The sequence below is a fragment of the Orycteropus afer genome, unplaced genomic scaffold (genome assembly GCF_000298275.1).
Source record: "Orycteropus afer afer isolate SDZICR_OR568_19922 unplaced genomic scaffold, OryAfe1.0 scaffold00049, whole genome shotgun sequence".
Taxonomy (NCBI): Eukaryota; Metazoa; Chordata; class Mammalia; order Tubulidentata; family Orycteropodidae; genus Orycteropus; species Orycteropus afer.
The window spans coordinates 14,584,662-14,600,771 of NW_006921636.1; positions in this window are offsets into that span (position 1 = coordinate 14,584,662).

A 16,110-nucleotide genomic window follows, 5' to 3' on the forward strand; every position below is an offset into this window, starting at 1 on the left:
GGTTGTGGTCATGGCTTCGCCACAGCCAGCTACCCAGAGGGACTGAGTAGTTGAACCTGCGGGCTTGGGACCATAGTCACAGGGGACATCAAGCTCAATTAGCATAACATACTATATAAAACTTTGTTCCACCTCCTACTTTGGTGAGTAGCGACTGGGATCTTAAAAGCTAGCAAGCTGCCATCAATGCAACGATGGGTCTCTCCTCGTTCAGAGCAAAGAAGAATGAAGAAAACCAAAATTCATGGAAATAATTAGTCCTAGCGACTGGTACACCATCCGATCTGCAGCCTATATGACTGTGAGACCAGAAGAACTAGATGGTGCCCGGCTACCACTGTCATCCACTTGAAAAGGGATCTATATAGGAGATCCTTGATAGAGGGGGAGAACAATGTGGAACAAAACTCAAAATCGTTTGGAGAACAAAACAAAACAAAACAAAAAAAGCAAAAAAATGGGGGGACTAGGTTTGCTGGTCTGATAGAGCCTGGTGGAACCACTGAGACTATGGCCCCTAGCTGCCCTTCAAGTCTGGAATTGAATCCACACCTATGGTTTCCAGCCAGGCAGAGGACAGGCATATGAGTTGAACATTTACCTCGGGTAGATACACTCCTTGGAGAGAACAATCATGGGAGAAAGAAGGGCTACTTATGCACAGGGAGACAGCTCAGGGGGCAGGAGTACATGGAGGGATGGACACAGGGAAGAAGTAACTATGGAGAGGAAGTGGGAGGGGAGCTGTTGCATTGTGGTAAACTGTGGTCACTGTCATGAGACAAAGTGCATGTGAACCGCTGTATGGAAAGTAAATTTGCTCTGTAAACCTTCACCCAAATCACAATTAAAAAAAAAAAAGAAAGAAAAAAGATTTACAGCCTTGGAAACCCAATGGGGGTTGCTATGAGTCAGAATTGACTTGATGGCAGTGAGTCTGGTTTTTTACTTTTGAGGAGCTATTTTTTTAAAAATGCATTTTATTGAAATATAATTTATGTACAGTGAAGTACACAAAACTAAAGTGACATGGGTCGATGCATTTTTTTTTTTTTGCAGTGTTCCCTTCCCTCCCCTCCCCCCCAGGCAACCAACAAAGTTTTCCTCCATATGTAAACCTTTCCTTGACCCTCCACAACAACCAATACTGTATTTCTCCTTCTGTGATTGACTTATTTCGCTCAGCATAATGTCCTCCAAGTTCATCCACAGAGGAGCTATTTTTTGCAGGATTTTCTTTTCTTCTCCTTCCCTCCCTCCCTCTTTCCCTTTTTCCTTTCTGCAATTACTTCATCCTGTCTCATAGCCAGTGACTTGAGGGCATTTACTTCCTCAAGGTGAGATAAGGCTCCAACTTGCTCCCCATTCCATACCTCTTCAAAATTTAGCCACTTTGGTAAGTAACTCTCTTAACAAAACACAACACTGAAATAAGTATAACGTCTGTTAGGTGTGGTATCAGAAGCATTTTCAGTTCCCCCTCTCCAGCACACTTTCGCTTAGTCTTACAAACAACAATTTCAACTATAATAGTAATACCTTATATTCTCACTGTATAAATCTCAGAAAATATTTAGAAATGACCATGAGGGAAATAAAATCCCATTATAGTCTCACCATGTGGAAATAACTACTCTTTCATTTTTGACCATGCTTTTAGTGTTCTTTTCTGTGTGCATAATGTGTGTATGTTAATATAATATAGACAATATAAATGATATTTTGAAACCTTTTTCTTTTGCTTAGCTGTATATTGTAGAAATTCTCTTGTGTGGCTAAGTGTACTTCATCATTAATTTTAATGGCTGCACAGTGCTTTTATTTTCCTTTCCTTGTGCTTGCTTGTGTTTCTTAGTTGCCCTTAAGAAGATGCTATGTATAGTAACTAAACAAAAGATACGAAGGTGGGGGCAGGTACAAAATGTATTCAGGTATGAGTTCATTTATTATGGGTCATGGTTGGGGATGCATTGGGTGGCTATTGCATTTCTTTCTGTAACTCAGCTCAGGTAGACACACATACACCAGTGGACTGTGGAGGGTGGGTAATATGCCAGGCACCAGCTGTCCCAGGCTGAGTCCAGGCTGCTTTCATCTCAACCATGTGATCTGGGTAAGCTTAGCCTCTTAGCTTTCTTTTCCTTGACTATAAAATGAGGGAAAGTAGTACCTGTCCTTGCCTACTGTATTAGTTCTCTGGAGCCACTGTAGCAAAATACCATAAACTTGGTGGTTTATAATAACAGAACCTTATTGTCTTACAGTTCTGGAGGCTGGGTGTCGGAAATCAGGTTGGTTTTTCTAATTCCTTCTGAAAGTACAAGGGAGCTTCTGTTCCAGGCCTCTCTCCTAGTTGCTGGCAGCTTCAGGTGTTCGTGGACTTGCAGCTGCAACGTCACATTGTGTCCTTTCTCTGTCTTCCTGCCTCCTTATGTCTTCTCTCCTTTAATAACAACAGTCATACAGGCTTAGGACCCATCCTACTCCGAAACCCAAGGAGGGGTTGCTATGAGTTGGGGCTGACTCGATGGCAAATAACAACAACAACACTTCACTATGGCTTCATGTTAACTGACATCTTCAAAGACCCTCTTTATACTCAGGGTCTCATTCACAGATTCAGGGGTGAAGACTTAAACATATCTTTTTTGAGGGGATACAATTCACGCCATGCCACTTAACCTTACAGCGCTATTTTATATTCCTAAATAAGTTTGAAATGAGAAATTGAATGTGAAGTTACTTATTGAATGAATGATAAATCTTTCTTCTGCAAAGGGATGATCTTGGTGGCAAAAGTCCATTTGATTCCACTAACATTTACTGAGCACCTACTCTGTTTTTGATCCAGAGCACGTGATCAATATAGGAGGCACCACCTTCAGCTGAAATGGCCTTGCTGTGAATGTTTCATTTTTCTCGATTCAGTGAGCTCCTGGGTGACAGTGCCGGCTTCTTCTCATCACTCTGATATGATTAATTCATTCATCATGTTAGACTGATTTAATTATTTATTATGTCGTTTTGTTTATTTAATTTGCATATCAATTGCCAGGGCGCTGCATATCTCGGCTTACTGAAGAATCATATTAAGAAAGGTTTGAATGCTTTTGCAGGTTCCAGTGGTCTCCCCAGGGGCAACAGCTTTTCAGTAATTGAATACTTAGCTGCAAGGATGCAACAACTATAATTTTTCTTTTTTTTTCTGCTGACCTGAGGTTCAGTCACCTCCTTCCTCCTTTGGCCCAGGGAGACAAGCAGCTGTGAATTATGTATTATCATGTATCCTGTGGTCAATGTTTGCATATTTTACTGTTCTGTAGTGGAGGCAACTTTTCCCTTGAGAGACAAGTGTCTCAGAGTCTTGGTACTTGGCTTAAAGCAAAAGGAAGAAGGCTGGTCCCTGTTCCATTACTCACTGTCTCCTGATTCTCTTTTCCAATCCAGTGTCCATTGTAGAGATGAGGCCCCTAAGAGGCACTGCCCATGTTTTCATGATCTTACTACTCCAGCCCCTCAGCTGAGGACAGTGGGAGAAGCAGCAGCACTTGAACCTTTGGACGGAGGATTTGCTTGCCTTCCTGATCATCAGTGCAATGCAAAGTGAGACTGAGGGTCTGGGGTTGAATCCTGGTCGTTGTTGTTAGGTGCTGCCAAGTCGGCTCTGACTCATAGTGACTTTATGTAGAACAGAACCCAGCATTGCCTGGTAAGGCACCTCCTTCACAGTCACTGCCATGTTAAAGCCCATTGTTGAAGTCACTGTCAGTCTGTCTGCTTGAGGATCTCCCTTATGACCCTTATTAGCTGTGTGACCTTGAGAAGTTACTAAACAATACCAACAATGATCAACCTAAAGAGCACGTACTTGATCCCAGGCACTAAGCTAACTACTTTTTGTTATAATTATTATTTAGTAATTATTCCAGTATGTTTTTCTAGTTACTATTGCTGTATGCGAAGCTGCTCAAAAACGTAGTGGCTGAAAACAGTAACAATCATTTATTTTGCTCTTGAGTGAGCATTTTGAACACTACTCAGTGGAAGATCTTGTTTTTATTATTCCACGTAGCATCAGCTGGGGCAGTTTGACTAGGGGCTAGAGAATGGCTTACTTACTGAATAGTAAGTGAGTGCTGGGAGCTTTAGCAGGCTATGAACTGAGGTCCTTGAATCCTCTCCACATGGGCCTGTTTATGGTCTGCTAGGGCTTCCTCACAACATGGAGGCTGGGTTCCAAGAGTGAGCATCCCAAGAGAACAACGTAGATGTTGTATGGACTCTTCTGACTTATTCTAAGAAGTTACACTTTTTCTAACCTATTCTAAGAAGTAGAAATGTGACTTCTACTACATTTTCTTTGTGGACAGTTTCACTGGTCTACCCAGATTTAGGAGAGAAATTAGTGTCACATATCGATGGGACAGTTACAGAGTCACAATGTAGAAGAGCATGTGGTTGGGAGCTATTATTCCAGCCATCTTTGGAAAATATAATCTGTCACAGCTCCTCTGAGATGGAATGTTTTCACTTCTCTTATGGAGGAGAAAATTGAGATCTAGATAGATTAGTTAAGTTCTCCATGGTCACAAGCTTGTGGAACGGTTGAATGGAATTTGAATCCTTACAATCTGGCTCTCAGGTACTCTTCACAAATTAACAACAAACATTTATGTTTGTGAATTAGCAAATATTTATGCAGCTTTTACTTTGTGCCAGCTAAAAGCAGGGCTTCAAGCCAGTTTGAAACGGTTCAGGCATGGCTCATGGAATCTATGCATTACATAGCAACCAAATCTCTTTTGTGGGATTTTGATGCAAGTAGGAAACAGGCAGTGATGCCTTACTCAAAGATGGTGGTTGACTGTGCTGCTTTAAATGTGTGTTGCCTGCCATCTTTGAATGGGGCACTACTGCCTTTTTCTTTCTTGTCAATGTCCCAAGTGTGAGACATTTGGTTGCTATGCAACAGGTATGCTCCATAGGTCATGATGAATCATTTCAAACTGGTTTGAGGCCCTGGCTAAAAGCACTTTATGTATATTGACTGTTTTTACTCTTATAACAAACTTCCACTATGGGTACTACCATGATCCTCAATTTTTAGATCATGATACTAAGACACAGAGTTCTTATAAGCCTTGCTCAAGGTCACACAGGTAAGTGTCAGAACTAGCATTCAAACTTGGCCTCCAGAGCCCATGAACTTAACAGTATACTGCTCTGGTTTTCAAATAACTTGGTAGTTTTGTTATGATGACCATCGTCTTCTCCCTTCTCTATGCTAAAGACAGAGAAAATTGTTTTTCTAACAGCTCTTTGGCCTCTCACTCCTCACTACACACACTTACCCTGAAGCTTGATTGGGATCAACCCACTGCCATTGAGTTGATTCCAGCTCATAGAGATGCTATAGGACAGAGTAGAACTGCCCCACAGGGTTTCCAAGGCTGTAATCTTTATGGAAGCAGACTGCCTCATCTTTCTCTCATGGAACAGCGGATAGGTTGAAGCTCCAACCTTTCAGTTAGCAGCCAAATGCTTATTTCCTTGTGAGAAATAATAGCACCCGCTTTGTAGGGTTGCTGTGAGGATTAAAGGATTGCATAAATAGGAACTAGACATATAGAAGTTGCTCACATATGTGCAAGCTTTCCTCTTTCCTCCTCCTTCCCTCCTATCTGGAAGCTGTAAGTTCTCCTCATGGTCTCTGTCACCAAGCAGTCACATTGCTGCCTTTACTGGCTCGAAGTGAAGAGAGGTCAAGCTGTGTCAAATAGGAGGCAATGAGTTAGATTGGTGTCATGACAGAAACAGCCTTTTTGAAGAAAAGAAAAGATAAAACAACAACAACAGAAGACAAGAGGCTTTTGCTTTGAAAAATGAGATTTCCGCTGTGTGTGGAAATACAGCGGGTTGGATGATTTGGTCTTTTGGGAGTGTGGAAGAGGAATCAGACAGTCCTTCTCGAGGAGTCTGGCTGAACCTTGCTATTCTGTCCTCTTTTTCTCACGAGCAGCTCCTTGGGATGGCCTATTGGGCCCACAGACCCCAATGTTTCAGACCTAGAAGGGGCTTTAAGGATGACCCAAGTCCCCAGGTGGACACCCAAGGAAGGTGAGCCACTCAAGAATTTGAAAGGCAGAGGCCAGATGAGACCCAGGACCCCCTAATTCCCCCATCTCTGGCTCTCTTCCCTTTTCTAGAGAACTTTCCACATGGGTTTGGACTTAGAGAGTTGTTTCTAATTCTAATCATTCTTTCATCTTGACTGCAGCCTCGCAAGGGATCCTACGCTAGAACGACCCTGGGAAGATCGTCCCGAAACCCTGATCCATAGAAAATGTGAGATGACAAGTGTTTTCTTAAGCCACTAAGATTTGGGGTAATTTATTGTGCAGCAATAGACAACTAATACAATTCTCATTGATCTTTTACACTTTGTAGGTCCTGTCCTTGCGCTGTATTACTGTGTAGCCTTTTTCAGCTTTTTCTCTCTTATTTTCCTTTAAGGACTCAACCTTGTTTTAAGAGGAGCCCTGGTGGCACTGTGGTTAAGTGCTCAGCTGCTAATTGAAAGGGCAGTGGTTTGAACCCACCAGGTGCTCTGCAGGAGAAAGGTGTGTCAGTTTGCTGCCTTAAAGATTTATAGCCTTAGAAACCCTATGGGGGTAGTTCTGTTCTGTCCTACAGTGTCGCTATGAGTAGGAATAAACTCAGTGGCAATGGGTTTGTATTGGGCACTCCCAAATTCCTATTATTTTTCATAACAAATAATTCCCTTTCTTAAAAAAAATTACATATCTTTGGTCTTTGCCATATGCTGGTGGGTCTCACTTTTTATATCCACATTCAAGTGTTTTCTTTGACAAAGAGTTGTAACTCTGACAAATTCTGGTGTGACAAATTTTTCTTAGTCAGTGGCTCAAATGGTTACCAACTTGTACATTAAGTTATTCCCCCATCACATGATCTGAGGCTCAGAGAAGCAAAGTGACTTGTTCAGTGATTCAAAGTTAGGAAGTAACAAAACTCAGTTTCATCTGGCTCCAGAAATTATCTTTGCCAAATGCCTTAGGATACCTCTTCTCAGACATTTCCACTGAAGTTTTCCTAATAGCAGAAGCGAATGAGCCTTGGCACCCCATGGGTCAGTGACATTGCCAGAGTGGTCTGCCTCCAGCAGGACATTTCTTTAAACTTTCATGTTTCAAATTAAAAATTCATATGAATTTTTAACTCTGCTCATTAATGTATTCATGATTATTTTAACATAAATATTTTGTTAGTCAGGCTGGTCTCACTTATACTGCAATGACAAATAAGCTCCAGAATCTCAGTTACTTTGTTGATTGAGGAATGCTTTTGGCATCTAACAGCCTTCTAAGGTATGAGACAACTTGCGTAACAAAAATTGTGTTGCCCCACTTTATGGTAACTCTGGGTTTTGGATTTTTTAATTTGGCTCTCTCCTTTGCGGCAGGAAAGAAAAAATTCTCAATGACTTAACAGACACACAAAGAAGATTATTTCTGATTCATGTCATTTTTCAACGTGGGCTCTGTGGCTGCATCAACCTGGACTCTGAGATCCTTTTGTCTTGTGACACTGACATGTGGCCTCTAGGTTGGCCTGAAAGGGGGAAAGGGAGCAAGTGTGGTGTATTTTATAGGGATCTTATGGTTGAGCTCTGGTGGTGTAGTGCCTAAGGCATTTGACTGCTAACCAGAAAGCTGGAGGTTCAAACTACCAGCCACTTCTCAGGAGGATGGTTGGGCAATCTACTTCCTTAGTAATACTGCCTCGGAAACCCAAGGAGGGCTTGCTGTGAGTCGGATCTGACTCTATGGCAGTGAGTTTGTTTTTTATGATTGAAGAGCCCTGCTGGTGCAACAGTGAAGCTCTTGGACTGCTAACTGAAAGGTTGATGCTTTGAACCCACTCAGTGGCACCAAGACGTAATGATCTACTCCTATAAAGATTACAGCCTAGAAAACCCTGTCGTGCAATTCTACTCTGCCATGTGGGATTGCTGTGAGTCAAAATTGACTCGATGGCTCCTAACAAGCACAACAACAAAGACGGTCAAGTTTGGAAGGGGTCTACAACCTACGTGATTGACCAGAACCCAGATACATGGTCCTGATGGAATTTCAGAGAGGCACAGTAATGAGATGGTTTGTTTTCCCAGGAAGAGAGAAATGAAATAGGATTTGATAAATACATAGCACTACCTCTGCCATGAATATTTTAAATTACAATCAAAAGAATAACATTGAAAAACTTTTCTTATTCCCGTTATTTATCAGGTGTGGTCGTGTTGCCTTGAGTCTGTCACTTAGAAGATTGTATTGAGTTCAAGAGAGCTGACGAAGCATTTTGGATTCTGTGTCTAAGCAGTTTCTCCTCTATTTGTGTCACATAGCTCAACAGGCTGTACTCACGTAAATTGGTTATTGCACTGTGTTATAGGCGATGTCAGGTCATTCACTAAGCAGAGAAGTTCTGAAAGACAGATGGATGATGCAATACTCTAGGCTAATTTGGGAGATTTCTTGTGATGAGAAGTCAGGTTGATTATGGCATATGGTCTCAATCTCAGTTTCCTAGTGTTGCTGTAACGGAGATACCACAAGTGGGTGGCTTTAAGGAACAGAAATTTATTTTCTCATAGTTTAGGAGGCTGAACTGAAGTCTGAATTCCCCTGTCCGTGCTTGGGGCAGATTTTTGTCTCTTTCAGCTTCTGTAATCCCAGCATCCTTTGTCTTCACGTGACATCTGCCTTCTCTCGTCTGTGCCTCCTCCTGTGTCCCGTTTCATAATTCAGAAGTGACCAGGTGTAGACACACCTACACTGATAGGGAATTATTCACATAACAAAGAAAATCCTCTTCCCAAATGGGGTTGTATCCACAGGTACAGAATTAGGATTCCAGCACATATATTTTTGGTGGAACACAATTCAGTCCATAAGAGTGTCTGTTACTGTCTTTGGGAAATGCTGTCAAAAGAGTTTGTGAGCCAAGGAAGAAGCCTGAGAATATTTTCTTTATCACTAATTCTTGAATTTTATTCAGATATAAGTAAACTAAAAGCCACAAACAATTTTTAATTCCTATGGCAGAGAATGCAAGGCGCTCAGGTGGTGCAGTGATTAAGGCATTTGGCTGCTAACCAAAAGGTTGGTGGTTCAAACCCACCAGCTGCTCAGTGGGAGAAAGATGAGGCAGTTTGCTTCCATAAAGACCAACAGCCTTGCAAACACCACGGGGTAGTTCTACTCTGTCCTATAGGGTTGCTATGTATCAGAATTGACTCGATGGCAATGGGTTTGGTTTTTGGTTTGAGTACGGCAGAACATATATTTTAAAAATGGCCACAATAGTATTTTCTGCCTCATGGCAAGGCTTTCTAGGACCTTGACATACTGCCATCCAGTGGTGGAATCTTTCCCCTGTCCCTTCCCCTTGAACCTTGTGAATACCTTGAGGAATAGAATGTGATGGAAGGACTCTGTGTGGTTTCCAAAGCTAGCCTAGAAAAGACACATGGCTTTTGCTGGCCTTTCTCTTGGGAAATCAACTTGGTACCCCTGCACTACATCTATCGAGCCCAAGGCCACCATACTCTGAGGAAACCCAAACTAATTTTTATGTGGAAAGACTACACAAAGAAGTCCTGAGACTGCATGAAGAGACAGAGAGAGAGAGGGAGAAATATTTGCCTTGCCGTCCTACAATTACACAAGACCCTAAGCCAGAACTGCCCTGCCAAGCTGTCCCCAAATGCCTGATCCACAGAAAGCATGAGATATAATACATAATTGTTGCTTCAGATACTAGTTGTGGGGTCATTTATTATGCAGCAGTAGATAATGGTCCCCTTAATCGACTCTCACTATTCAATCTTCAAACTTCATCTTGACACAGTCATCTTCACATTTACCATTAAAATACTAAGAGTTTTGCCTTGAGTGCTGGAGAAAGATGCTAACTCCCTTTTCTATTTCCTGCTCTCTTGGGTGGCAGGAAGAGAAGGGTGCACAGGATGGCTAGATTTCTTGGATCCTAGGCCAGTTTACATCGAGCACCAGAAGTTCCCTCCTTTCCACATCTTTCCAGAGAGGGGCATTGATAAGTGGACCAGTCAAAGTAACATGGAAGTGCATCTACCTCATTTATAAGCTACAACAACTTGCCTAGCATCAGTGGGGGAGGCTGTTTTAATGTACAGGCTCCATTTTATCCTTTTATCTGGACCCCAAGGCCCTTGCATGGTGCAAATGGTCTGCATTTTGACTACTAACCTAAAGGTTGATGGTTTGAACCCACTCAGCTGGTCTGTGAAATAAAGTCCTAGTGATCTGCTTCTGTAAAGATCACAGCCAAGAAAACCATGTGGAGCCTGTTGTGCTCTGTACCCCCTGGGGCTGCCATGAATATGAATAGACCCAATGGCAATGGGTCTGCTTACAGTAGGACATCCAGACCTCAAGTTCTTTCCCTCCTGCACTCATTCTTGATGTGCCACACAAATCCTCCAAGGGTTAACTAGATCAGGGGACACAGTTCTAGTTAACTAGATCTAGGGGACATAGACATTTGCCTGGGAGGCAAATGGAAAGCCTTTTTTTTTTTTTTGTCAATAAAGTTTTATTGAAACAGCAGCCATGTATATTTGTTTATGTATTGCCTGTGGGCTGCTTTTGCACTACCACAGCTGAGATGAGAAGCTGAGGCAGATACTGTATGGCCCACAGAGCCAAAAATATTTACTGTCTGCCTTGGAAACTCAAGGAGGGGTCACTATGAGTTGTATCCCACTCAAAGGCAGTGAGTTTGGTTTTGGTTTGGGCCCAATACAGGGGGGAAAAAAAAAAAAAATTGCAGATCCCTGAACTAGATTGGGAGTGATCTGGTCTCTAGGTTTATTTCATTAGCATAGGAAAAGAGCTTGTTTGTAGCCCATTGGGAGTGTAGGATCTTTAACTCTTTGTCCAATCCCTTTGCAGCCTCCCTTAATTTTCTAGGTAAAAGAATGCAAGCCATTTCAAAGTTCTGTGTGTTTTCCCTCCTTTTTTTCTTCTCTCCCCATCTGTCTGATCTTCAAAGCTTTCCTTCCATTCCCAAATTTACTCAATTCATGCCCTTTACCAGTTTATCGTTACTTGTTTCCGTTCTGTGTGACAGAGCTTCTTCTGATCAGTACTGCCCACTGCACACGATTCTTTCGTTGTTATGAAACAACATTAGCTAAATAATTTAACTTTGCAAACTCCTCTTTTCATTAAGGTGAATAATGAATTAATTCTCCTTATTTAGATTTTGACCTTTCTTTGTGTCATCTTTTTATCCTCTCTGTGAAGAAAATAAGACTTTGAGGTAGAATTCTAAAGCCATGACCATTATCTAAATTTCTAAAGGCATTTCTCATTTTCTACTGCATTTATTTTAAAATACAATTAAAGGGAGCATTTTACTTTTTCCAAGATTTATCATTTTTACCATCCTGTTGAACATGCACTTTGACAGGAGTGGTGATGAATGACACAGAAGTTTCGAGAGCATCAGATTGACTGTGGCCTTGATTCACTATGACTCTCCAGTTTTGTCTAGTATTGATTTTGGTCCATTTGTATATAAGTTGCTGATTCTTAAAAGAAATTAAACACTTTGCTCCCCAAAAACAAAAGGAAACAAAATCCCATGTATCATATTGGAAATTTACCACAGGTAATTTTACTATTAGTCATTTATCAAATTAACAACTTCGTAAGTATCAGAGGTCAGCATAACTATCTGTAAAGGGCCAAATAGTAAATATCTTTACAATAAATTTTCCCACTAAAACTTTATTTGGGTGATAAGCCATAGTTTGCCAACCCCTCTTCTAAATCACCCAGCTGTGCTTTATTCCATTCTGTAAAACATCTTTGAAAAGAGTGTATTATTTAAAAAATGTCATTGAAAGAGTGATGATTTCATAAAGTGATAGGTATTTTGTAGTGGCCACTGCTGGTTCAGTCGGAGGATTCTTGCTTTTCATGTAAGAGACCTGGGCTTGATTTCTGGCCAACATGCCTCATCCATGTCTCAGTGGAGGCTTGCTTATTCATGATGCTGAATAGGTTCCAGTGGAGCTTCTAGACTAAGACAGACTAGGAAGAAAGGCCTGGTGATCCACTTACAAAAATCAGCCAATGAAAACCCTGTGGGGCACGGTGGTCTGATCTGCAACCAATCTTGGAGATGGTTCATGCCCAAGCAGCACTTTGTTCTTTTGTGCATGGGTTCACCTTGAGTCTGGGGCTGACTCTATGACAGTTAACAACAGCAACAACTACATATATTTTGTACATAAGTGTCACTAAGGCAATTTTTTTTGTTTCTGTCATAACCAACTCCATATCTTAAAAAAGCACCTAGATGCATCTGAGCCTGTTTACCTAGACTGCTACCATTCACTGTTGACTCAACAGCTCCTTGAAGGATCATGGTATTGTGGGAAGCTTGAGGGACAATATTATTCTCATTTAATCTTCTGTGATTTCAGGTTTTTCTGTTCTTCTCTCCTTAACTTTCAATGTTTCAGTAGTTTGAAGTTTACATCTCAAAATTTCAGTTATTAATCACCAGTTTTTCCAGTTGAAAATATACTTGGGAAAGGCGAGAGCAAAATCACAAAATCCTCTTTTAGGATCTAAAATGCCCATTATGGATCTCTGGTGGTCCAGTGTGTAATGTGTTTGAGTGCTAACTAGGATGTTGTTTCAAGCCTACCTGCTGCTCCATGGGAGGAACGTGAGGCAATCTACTTCCGTAAAGATTTACAGCCTTGGAAACTCAATGGCGGTCACTATGAATTGATATCAACTCAATGGAAGTGGGTTTGGGTTACTTTTTTTTTTTTTTTTTTTGAGGGGGGTGGTATCCTCTTTAGCTATTTATGAAGGCAGAGGGGTGATTAGAAAGTATAACCAAGTGTTGTTCATCTGTAAATGGAACAATGGATGGACCACTGTTGTGGTAAGAAATGGAGTTGATTTATGGGAGCTGGTGGGGTTTGTATAATAATAAGCTAGTACTTTGTAGGGTGACACATTTTCCATTAAATTCTACCAGGGCAGGCCTCACTGGGAAAGCTCTGCACCCTGCTTATCTGCTGTGACTCTGCAGGAGCACTTGCCCGGTGGCCCCAGGTGTGCCCTCTATGCTGACAAACCATGGAGCTGCTATCCCTGGGTTCTCAAACCACAAAAGTGCCAGATTTTCTCATCTCTCATTGCCCCCTAACATTTCCTCATCTCTGTTTACATGAAGAATCATATGATGTGGAAATCGGGAGCATTCTTCCAATTATGCTTGCATCCATGTGCAAAAGAGTTAAGAGTGTGGCGTAATGTGAAAAGACTCTTGGACTTGGAATCAGACAGTTAAAGAGGTGGTGTACTCAATAAAACCTGCATGACTTTGAGCAAATATGTAAACCTCTGTTTTCTAGTGTGTAAAGCGAGTATCATCATACCTATTTCAAGGTGTCCACGTGTTCATTTATTAATTTATTTACACAGTGGTTATTGGGTATCTACTGTGTATCTGGCATTGTATGTTAATGTCCTGAGACCACAATGTTTAATAAGATAGATGTGAACATACTGTCTAATAGATGTTGCAAGGATTATGGATGAAGTACGTAAAGTGCCTGGGACGTAATAGATGCCCCATCTGTGGTAGCTGTCATTGTCCTATCATCATTATGCTTACTAAGGTTGGCAATACCAGATCACAAGGTACATTGTCAACTTGTTAGATGGGGGTCTTCATTCCTAACATGTCCCACCAGTGATCCTTTGACCCTGGAGTCAAGGGTTGTATTTATCTCTGCTGCAAGTGGTTGACCCCAGCACAAGTTCTTATCGTGGGCCCTCTACTTCCCTGCAGCCACTATCTCTCTTGGTTTATTGTCAGGGAGAAGCATCCAATAAAAAGGCAATGGCCCTGGTGCCCTGCAGAGTGTGTTCTTCCTACTGCATGGGGTGTATAATTTCATTGACCACCATAAACCTGTCGGTTCCCATGTGATGGAAGACAGAGCTGTTTGCTGCACATGGAAGCTGGGAACCAGGACTAGACTGAAGTCAGAGTGAGGAATGCCTTATACACCTCCCTCTACAGCTCTGTCACCAGGAGAACAGTCCCATGAGCCACAAATGTACATCCCTTTAATTAAGTGGTCACTAACTGACAAGCACAAGAACTGCACCATTAGAGTGGACCAGTTGGCATGTTGAATGGGAAGGAGCATTAGATGCTTTTATCCTGGCTCTTTGTTTTCACAGATGAGAAAACTGAGCCTGTAAGATGCAAAGGGCACTTAATCATTCTTTATTTCAATAATATTTAAGGGACACTTATTCTGCGCCCAACCCTCTGGGGACACAATGACAAACAGGACAGCCAATCTGTGGTAGTCAGTCTCCAAGACAACCCCCAAAGATCTCCACTTCCTGGTGTTCACACACTCTTGTATAGTCCTTATCATGTTGTTCCAGGGTGTTCTGGTTACCTAGTGCCACTCTGACAGGAATATACCACAAAGGGGATGGACTAAAGAAATGAGTTTATTCTCTTAGAGTTTGGAGGCTTTAAGTCTGAGTTCAAAGTGCCAGACTCTGGGGGCTGTGTGCAAGCCCCTCAGCCTTGGGCTGCTGATGCTGACAAGCCCAAGGTTAACAAGTAACAAAGCACCATCCTCATGTTACCAAACCACATGGTAGACCATTAATTCAAGTGTATTGAAAGTCCCAATATCAGCAGAGTGTGACAGGCTGCTGAACAACGACATGGCTACATGCAGGGTTCAGGTGTGCCATAAGCTAGATACCATTTCCAAAGCTGCTGCTTCTGTACGGAAAGCAGACCACATACCCAAAGCAGCTACTCAGCTGCTCCAATAGAGTCCGCCTTGGAGTTAATTACCAATCTCACCATGAGGAATAACTACATTCAGCTGCCCAGCCACTCAACCAGGCCCAGCCAGGTTGACACACAAACTTAACCACCACACAGTGTTTTTGTGTGTGACCAGTAGAATTTGGCAGAAGTGGTGGTATGTTGCTTAAGATTAGGATTCAGTTGCAATTGAATCAACTCCAACTCATGGTGACCCCATGTATGTCAGAGTAGAACTGTGTTCCACAGGGCTTTCAATGGCTGATGGTTTGGAAGTAGATTGCCAGGCCTTTCTTCCACGGTCCTTCTGGGTGGACTCAAACCTCCAACCTTTGGTCAGCAGTCAAGTGCTTTAACATTTGCACCACCCAAGGACTTCAAGATTAGGAGTCACTGTGGCTTCTATCTTGGTTGCACTCTTGCTCGCTCGGGTTTTCTCTCTCTGTGTCTCTTTCTCTCATTGGAAAGCCAGTTGCCATGTTGTGAGCAGCCCTTTGAAGAGGCCCCCATGACCTCTGACCAACAGCCACAGTGAGCTTGGAAGTGGGTCCTCCAGCACTAGTCAAACTTTTAAATAACTGTAGCCTTCAGACATTACAAATTTAATAAGTGCCATGAAAGGAAAGACAGGTAATAATGAGAGATTATAATAATTACTGTAATTATTATATATCTATGAATTTAAGCTTGAGGGGAGGGACTTCTTTGAGAAAAAGAATTAGAACTGGCTCCTGAGAAATGTGGAGAAATGTGAAGGAGTTAGCTGAGGAAACAGAGAGAGGGGTATACTGTATTGAGGTAGACTCAAGGTGAAGAAGAGCTTGGTCTGCTGGAGGAACTGAAGAAAGAATGGGTAGTTGGAATATGACCCCTGTGACAGAACATTCCGCAGAGGAGGTTGGAGAGGGGAACAGGGACCAGACCATGCAAGGCTCTATAGGCCATAGGGATGAGTTGGGATCTTATCATCTAAGCCAGCACTGTCCAATAGGACTTTCTGAGATGATGAAAATTTTGTATCTCTGTGCTATCCAATATGGTAGCTACTAGCTTCTTGTGGTTTGCATACTTGAAATGTGGCTAATGTAACTGGGGAATAGCATTTTTACTTTTATGTAATAATAAACCAGAAACCAATCACCATTGAGAAGACCCCAC